Source organism: Tiliqua scincoides, chromosome 7 (genome assembly GCF_035046505.1).
Source record: "Tiliqua scincoides isolate rTilSci1 chromosome 7, rTilSci1.hap2, whole genome shotgun sequence".
Lineage (NCBI taxonomy): Eukaryota > Metazoa > Chordata > Lepidosauria > Squamata > Scincidae > Tiliqua > Tiliqua scincoides.
Window position 1 is genome coordinate 13,175,197 of NC_089827.1, and position 9,156 is coordinate 13,184,352.

The following is a 9,156-nucleotide window of genomic DNA, read 5'->3' on the forward strand; positions in this document are numbered from 1 at the left end:
GTGGGGGTTGGGCAGATCACGTGGGTCAGCAAAACCACCTGTGCAGTTCCGGAGAGGGCCGGAATAAGATGGAGAGGCATATTCAGGATTATGTATGTAAAAAGTGGCACATGGCCTGCTGGGGGTTGGCCACTCCTGGCCTAGAAAAAACAGTTCCTGCAACAGAAGCACAGCACTGAGCAAAGGTGTGAGGAATGTGCGTGATAAAGGAGGGGAAAAACGTTGTACAATGATCTGATGATGTAGGTCAGGTCATGATGAAGACATCAGGTGAACTAGGTTAATCAGATGTCTTTTGCCAGGCATACTTTGCCTTCTTAAAAAAAAATAATCACAGAAGTCTCTGCAATAGAGATGCATATTTGGAATTCGGAGGTACCCAACAGCAATGACAAGGAAGCACACCTTGAGAGGAGGAAACCCTGTAATGTATTGTCCAGATTATAAGGACTGCAGGGCAAAGAAGAGATGCTTCATATTCAAGGGTGGCCAAAGTTCACAAAACAGAAGTTGTCAACACAGCCAAATATTAGAAAGTGTGTCTGTGTTTGGGGAAAAGTGAGGATGAAGATAGCGAGCCAGCCAAAATTCCACTTCTTTCACCCAAGGCTGCATATTTATTTTGAGATTAATTTGCCGCATGCGGTGTGTATTTGCCAAGATTTTTTTTCCTATTTAAACCTTCAATTCCAAAGCTATGTTTTTAATCCTATTACTGCTAATTGAGTGAAGTCTGTAGTCGTTTTCAGTTAGGTGAAGTTTGGATTGTAATTGGTATCCCTCCCCAAAAACAGGCACAACGTGAGAATGAAATATTAATATTGAACTTTTTGCAATTTTATTATTTCCACTTTAAAATCACAGCAGTGGTTAACAGGCCTTTTTAAAAGGGAAGGCACTGAATTGGAGACCGTGATGAGAGCAGTTCAGGGCAACAGAGAGAAGAACAAGGAAAGAGATGTTTTCATTGGGGTTCAATATTAAGGTCGAGTAGTACATTAACTGTCCAGTGGTATTTGTAACTGTCAAAGTTGTGGAGTGTTTTCCATTATAGTGATAGGCAGGGATGGGAAATCGAGTCAGGTGACTCAACTCTGAGACGCGAAAAATCAGCGTTTTTCGCTGACTTGTGGAAACTCGAGTCACCTGCGCCGATGACTCGGACATTGACTCAAGTCTGACACCACTGAATCGGCACTTGGCCCCATGCATGCAGACTTGAATCTGTCTGTGTCTGGGTTGGCTGCTTACGTTTTTCGTGGCATGAAAGACCACCTGGGGCCATAATTGAAACCGGCCAAGCAGCAGGGAAGTTCCATCCAGGAGTTAGGGTAGGGTTAGTGTTTTTCTTTTGCATTGGGTGGGAGGCAGGAGCAGATGCTCTTACCCATCTCTGAAGGAACCAATGGTCTTTGGACGAAGGATGGGCGGTCTAGTTTTTTTCCTTTGGATGATCTAGGGCAGAAGGAGGAGCCCAAGGGGGTCCTTGCCTTAGAATGGTCTGAAAAAGCACAGGGAGGGGGAGGGGGCAGGAAAGCGGGGGGGGGGGAGACAGTTTGTAGTGATCACACATGGCTCCTCATAGCTCCGTTGTTATTTGGGAGAAGGAAGCCTGCTTGAATGACTCGTGGAAATTGGACTACTTCTGAGTAGAGCTGCAAAGGATTGGCTTGTCCTGGTAAGCCTCGCAGTTGCTACTTGTGACCCTCCTCCCTCTTGCTGCTTCTCTCCCAGCTCTTTCGCAGTCCGTCTTACCCTCTCCCACCTTGTTTACAGATGGGCAGGGACATCAGAGGAGGGGTTAAAGAGAACTCTGACACACACACACACACACACACACACACACACACACACACCCTGGCAGCAGCTCTGTTTTTTTTTTCCCCCCTTGGTTGGCTTTTAAAAAGGAATGACTTGTGACTTGAGTCTTTTTGAGTTGTGAAAATGCTCTGGGTGACTCAGAAAGTGTCCCCGTTATGACTCATTTCTGAGTTGAGTCGCAGATGGTGCAGAAACTCGTGACTCCGCTTGAGTCAAGCTGTGTCTGACTTGCTCATCCCTGGTGATAGGTGTGTGTGTGTGTTTAAAGAAACACAATGGAAGACATTTAGGAATACTTCAGAAGTAGGGCTACGGTGATCTATTCAGATCACATGATCATAACTTGAATGATGTGTAGAAGTTTCATGTGCACATAAAAATGAAACGGAACTGAAACAGAACTACCCCATTATGCCTGCAGTGGGTTTCAACGCCAAAGTGACCGCAGTGGCATAGCACCCCCTTAAGGCATTTGGAGGCACAACATATTTTTTTTAACAGCCCCCTCAAGGCACTTCTGCTTTTAGTGTAAATCGGAAGTGTCTTTCTAAGGCTTCCAGTAGGCCTTCCAAGGCTCAGGAAGGTTGCTCATGGCTTCCCCAGGCCTCAGAAAGGCGCCCCTTGACACCCCCCCAGGTGTAGCACCCCAGGCAATTGACTCCCTGCCACCCCACTAGCTACATCACTGAGCTCTTGTGAAACTCAATGCACATGCTGGAGACACTGTTAGTGATGTAAGGAAGTGTGAATCAGTCACCCATTTCCTAGTGTGTGAAATATTCACGTAATTTTTAAGTTAAAAAAGAGAGATTATTTCTGAACAGAGGAATAATTTTAGATAGTCATGTTTACCATAGTTGGGTGCTGTTTGGGATTTCTGGACTTCTAAAATGACTATGGGTTTCACTGACAAGCACATATTATAAACTGATGATGATGATGATGATGATGATGATGATGATGATGATGATAGTACAGGTATTTATATACTGCCTTTCTTGGTCATCAGATTTCTCCTCAGACTTTAATTCAAGGCGGTTTACATAGGCAGGCTGTTCTAAACCCCCTTAGGGATTTTTACAATTGAAGAAGGTTCTGTCTTTCGAGAACCACAACATTTCAGATTGATCTTTTATGATCTGGCATCACATTCTGGCCTCCAGTTTCCTCCCACGCAGGCTGACAAGCAGCTCCTTCATCTCTCACTTGAAGGGCGGCCAAAGAGCAGGTGGAATAACTCAGCTAGGCTTGTCAGCTGTTTCAAGTTCTCGCCATTCACGGTGCCGGTGGCCTCAAACTGGGGACCTTCGGATGTTATCTTCAGGCAAATGGAGTCTCTACCCTCTAGACCAGACCTCCTGCCCAATTGCCCAAGATTGCTTTTCATTCAGAAGAAATAAATATTGAAGAAACTAAAAAATATGGCTATAGTTTTGCTCTCATCTAAAGTTACAGGCCAATACAATTCCTGCATGGTGATGTAGCGGGGCTGACACAGACTCTGCTTTATCCCATAGGAAAGTTTTGGCTGCTGGAGGTCACCTCAGGGTAAGGGAACATTTGTCCCCTCACCCCAGGGTAAGCCCAGTAGCCCCAATGAGTCAACTCTCTTGCGTAAGTCATAGGTGATCTGTGTTGGCAGATCAGGCCTGGGAAAGAGAATAGGATATGGCAGTGTTTCTCAAACTGTGGGTCGGGACCCACAAGGTGGGTCGTGAGCCAGTTTCAGGTGGGACCCCATTCATTTCAATATTTTATTTTTAATATATTTTAAAATGTGACTGCATTTGAGGAAATGTTGCAGACCTGTACTTTTAACAAGCTACTATGTATATTCTTTTAACAATGATAGTACATGGAACTTACTCCTGGGTACGTGCGGGTAGGACTACAGCCTAGGATTGTTAAATCCTGCTTGATGATGTTACTTCTGGTCATGACATCACTTCCGGTGGGTCCTGACAGATTCTCATCATAAAAAGGGGGTCCAGATGCTAAATGTGTGAGAACCACTGGGATATGGTGTTTGCCAGCACCACTGATCCCGCTCCCAGGTCCAGTCTGCCCTTCTCTTGTCCCCGTGGCCGCCCCTTCCCGCCCTGTTCCACCCTCTCCCTGACCCTGAGCCAGACATGCGTTCTGGTGGGTGTCTGTGGGAGTATCTATGCCAGCAGGAAGGCTCCGGCCTCACTGCCAACACTCCTAACCTTCACGCTGTTACAAAGTGTTTTATGTGCTTTTGCAACAGCACACGGTGCTATTGGGGGAATAAGATTGGACCGTTTCAGTCTCATTGGTTTAACCGTGCGCCATACTCTTTGGCAAATATTGTAATCCATAGCCACAATCTAATGTAGAGTTAGACTTATTTCAACCCATTTATATCCATCTTCACATGAATATAAATGGATTAGGGCTTATATGTGGTAGTTTGAAGTAAATAGTTTGATTTGAAGATCTTTGTGTTAATTGAGTTCAAGAATGAAGATATTATTGTTCATATAATAATTCTAATGTGTATATTTGTTTGTAGGATGTAAAATCTAAATGGAAACTGGTAGTGATGTAGGCATAAATATTTTCCGGCATACATTTTGTCTGTAGACCTCATTGTCACATTATTTATTTATTGATAGAATTTATATCCTGCCTTTCTATCCCTCAAGGGCACTCAAGACAGCTTACAGATTAAACAATGCAAATATACCAGGGTGGTGTAGTGGTTTGGAAGGTGGACTTAGACCTGGAAGATTCAGGTTCAAATCCCCCCTGAGCCATGATGCTTCCTGGGTGACCTTGGGCCAGTCAACTTTCTCTCAGCCTCACCTCCCCTGCTAACTGGGTAAGAGGCACTTTTTCAAGTGGGTGCTCCTCTTTTATTTAGCAGAGGGAGAGTAACTGGCCCTCCTCACCCCAGCAGTTGCCTCTTCTGTAGCTGTCTGCTGGTGCTCTTTTGCAACTTTTTAGATTGTGAGCCCTCTTGGGACAGGGAGCCATTAGACCAGGGGTGCTCACACTTTTTTGGCTCAAGAGCTTCTTTGAAACCCAGCAAGGCCCGGAGATCTACCAGAGTTTTTTTTACAGTGTTTGCGCCATCATAACATATAACATTTATGTGTACAATGTATGTTGGTGTACCTTGAGCCCCACTGAGTATAACAGGACTTACTCCTGAGTAGACATGCCTAGGATTAGGCTGTGAGGCTGCAATCCTAGCCACACTTACCTGGGAGTAAGCCCCATTGAATACAATGGGCCTTACTCCTGGCGTTTCCTCCCAGAGGCACCTGAAAGGGGGGGGGTCGGCACTCCGCGATCTACTCATTTTGCCTCGCGATCTACCGGTAGATCGCGATTCACCTATTGAGCACCCCTGCATTAGACATTTGATTTTTCTCTATAAACCGCTTTGTGAACTTTCTGTTGAAAAGCGGTATATAAATACTGTTTAATAATAATAATAATAATAATAGTAATAATAATAATAATACCTCGCAGGGTTGTTGTGAGGGCAGAAGGAAGGGAGCAGCTGTGTACACTGCCCTGAGCTCTTTGGAGGAAGGATGATATCAAAATGTGATTTATATTTATATTTAATATAAATAATAAAACATTTAAAAACAATAAAACACAATAAAACTTGGAACCTGATTAGAACACATTCATAAAATTATGATGCGTCTATGACAGCTTTGAACAGTGAATACAGCTAAATCAGTACATAGAAAAAAAAACCAAAAGCAGAAGGTCGGTCCTTACAAAATGCCATCCTGCTTCTTTTTATAATAAGCTTTAGCACTATACTAGTAGCAGAGGAATGGTGTCACTTTCAGAATGATTCCCACAGTGCTGTGCTAGTTATCACTGTGACTGGTGGGCCTGTCAAGCAATAAGAGCAGTGTGGCTTTTAAAGATTGACCATTTGCCACACAAAGGAGATTATCCTTTGTGATGGTTGGGCTGATTAAAAAAAAAAAAATTACGCACAAATGCTTCTCCTTGGTAAGGGGATATATAAGGTTAATGCTTTGCTAAGCTTGAAGTTTTGTATAATAAAAGGAGAAAAAAATATCAGTGAGAATAACTAGACTGCTTTTATGAGTGGAGTATATACGGAGTAATCATAGATTAACATTCTGTGATTGGAAGTTCCCTACAGGAATGGAAGGAGAATGGAAGTTCTTTCCTTTCTTGAAGGAAGTTTCCATTCACTGAAGTGTTACTGGATGCAGCCCATTACACAGGCCTGAGAAACCGAGCATCAATTTCTTTTTCCCCAGAACTTTTGGTGGTTTTATATGAATTTGGGATAATGATTCCAAGAATAACATCCATTTTGCCCTATAGCTTTAGTTTGGAAAAACAGCATAGCCTTACTAGCGAAAGGTTCAAGCGGCTTCCTTGGGAGGAAGCCATGGTGTAGGCTTCCTCATGAAGAAGCTGTTTAAACCATTCACTAGCAAGGCTATCCCATATCTCCAAAATTAAATCTGATAGGGCAAAACGGATGCCATTTTTGGAATCAGTACCCCAAATATATCCAAGAATAGGTATAACTTTTAGGATAGCAAAATGTGGGTTGGCCTGTGTTATTAGTGATCTTAGCATAATATGTAATGTAATATATTGCTTAAAATTATCTATTAAGATCATACAACGTGTCTAATAATATAGAGCTTAAAAAGAACACTGATATTCAATTTTGTGTGTGTACATGAATGTACATGCTACAGGCAAAATCCATTTAATTCTCAGAAACATTATGGTCCTATTCAGACATTTCCCTTGGAAACGTGGTCACTGGCAGAAGGAGTGTCTCTGATGTCCCTGGCAGGACCTCTTAGAGGTAAATCATATTTGGGCCCAGAGTCAAAAAGGAGACCCAGGTGGCATAGGAGGGGAGCCCTGGGAAGGAATGAGACAGTAATTCTTCCTTTTGCTCATCAACTCTCCAGCCAGATCTCCCAATTTTTTCTACAGAAAAAAAGAGACTTGCCTCTTTTCCTACCATGTTGTATGGACAGTGGGCCCTTAGTATTAATGGGGGATCCATTGCAGGACCCCCTGCAGAAACTGAATTCTGCAGATAATGAAATCCATGGGGGCTGTGCCGCAATGTTGGCAGATCATGTTGTGCCTGGCGGATCATGATGTGCCTGTCGTTGTCCCGACCCTCCTGGTTGCACATGGCCTCCTGGCCTTCCCAGATGTTATTGGAAGGCACTTTTGGTTTGTGCCAGCAAACTGGAAGTATCTTCCAATTGAGTCTGGAAGTCTTTCTGAGTTGTGGGAAGGCCATGTGTGACCTCCTTGCTTTTCAGACGGTCTCCATGATGTGACTGAAAAGGTTTGCTGGCACTTCTGGTTTGCCACATGGCTATTCAGATCTGTGGATTCTGAGCCCACATGTAAGGAGGGCCCACTATATGAATGGAAAGATGGTGCAAAGGCGTATTTGTTTAAGAAGATGTATGAGCGTATTTTTGTGAGGTTTGAACAGGAATGGCAATGTCTTTTCTATTTTCTATCATACTTTGCAAGGTTCTGTGCCTACTCCCAGATGGAACAGGTGGCTTCTGTTGAGATAAGCTTTGCAGAAGGTAGGGTTCAAGTGGTCAGGAAGCCCGTGTTCAAAATCTTTGAGAAATGCTGAAATAAAGCATCTCTTATCATACAGTACTTCATTCTCACTTGTTTCACATAAAAATATTACTGCAGTACTCAAGTAGCACGGAGTATACGTGACTCTCATGGCTGCCAAAATTGCATAACCCATGTGACAGAGACATCACTCTCTTGCTTTTAAACTTGAAGCAATTAAGCCATAAAACGTACATTACGTATCATTTTTTAAAATTCAGACCCTTGAATTTGTTGCCTTCTCAGGTTTGATGGTATTGAATCTTATGAAATGGAGTTAGGAACTGAATGCTTAAACAGGTTTGAGTTGAACTGAGTAGAGGGATTTTGTGTCAGCCCAGATAACACAGACCTACAAATCTGAGGGTCAGAAAAGTTTTTCCCCAAACTTTATGGTGGTTTGATATGAATTTGGGGTGCCGATTCCAAAAATGGCATCCGTTTTGCCCTTTCATGACTAGTTTTGGAGATATAGTATAGCCTCATTAGTGAATGGTTCAAGCAGCTTCCTCATGAGGAAGCCATGGTGTAGTCTTCCTCATGAGGAAGCTGCTTGAACCATTCCCCAAAGAGGCTATGTCGTGTCTCCAAAACTAGATGTGATAGGGCAAAACGGATGCCATTTTTGGAATCAGCACCCCAAATATACCCAGGAATTGACCGGCGCCTGGGGTCAAAAAGGTTGCTCAGGAGCCAAAGAAGGGGAGTTAGAATTTTCCTGGGAACTCAGAAAATGTTTGTCTATATCGTGTGAAAGCACATGCCCAATCTCGTCTGATCTCGGAAGCTAAGCAGGGTCAGGCCTGGTTAGTATTTGGATGGGAGACCACTTGGGAATATCAGGTGCTGTAGGCCTATACCATAGTCTTTCAAGACTGAAGGTTGCCAACCATCTCCCTATACTGAACACTATCTCCCGATCTCGTCTGATCTCGGAAGCTAAGCAGGGTCAGGCCTGGTTAGTATTTGGATGGGAGACCGCTTGGGAATATCAGGTGCTGTAGGCCTATACCATTGTCTTTCGAGACTGAAGGTTGCCAACCATCTCCCTATACTGAACACTATCTCCCGATCTCGTCTGATCTTGGAAGCTAAGCAGGGTCAGGCCTGGTTAGTACTTGGATGGGAGACCGCCTGGGAATACTGGGTGCTGTAGGCTTATACCATAGTCTTTCAAGACTGAAAGTTGCTAACCACCAGCATTCAAATTCTGTGTAAGCCTACAGTTTTGTATATTGTAATATGTAGAAATTAAGATCCAACAATCATATGAAATTATGATCCAGTGGAGAAGGAATCCAAAAGAAACTTTGTACCCTCTAGTAAAATTTCTCCCAGAGGCCCTGGGGGAGGGGTGTAATAGGGATAGGGAAGGGGGGATGAATCGGGCCAGGGAGGGGGTAGGGATGGTGGCAGAGGCTCCTGCTGTATTCTATCTCCCTCCTGGGCCTGATCTGCTAACCTGAGGCTGCTCGGACCTGTACCAGGGATTTTGCTGGTACACCATAACAGCTGCTGGGGCTTTCCTTGGGGCAAGGAGACAAATGTCCACTTATCTGAGGGAGATCTCCAGCAGCTTCATTTCCCGCGCTGATACAGCAGCATCACAGCACAGTAATTTTGTTAGAAAGAGGCTGTGAATTTATGTGGGAGACATCACACAACTAGCAAAGACATTACTTATGCCCTTTTGTG

At 43.8% G+C, this 9,156-nt stretch overlaps 2 pseudogenes; both read left to right on the forward strand.

Annotated features, from left to right (window-relative positions):
- Positions 1-8,345: 8,345 nt before the first annotated feature.
- On the forward strand, positions 8,346-8,468 carry LOC136658171 (5S ribosomal RNA; annotated as a pseudogene).
- Positions 8,469-8,497: 29 nt separating this feature from the next.
- On the forward strand, positions 8,498-8,620 carry LOC136657745 (5S ribosomal RNA; annotated as a pseudogene).
- Positions 8,621-9,156: the final 536 nt, after the last annotated feature.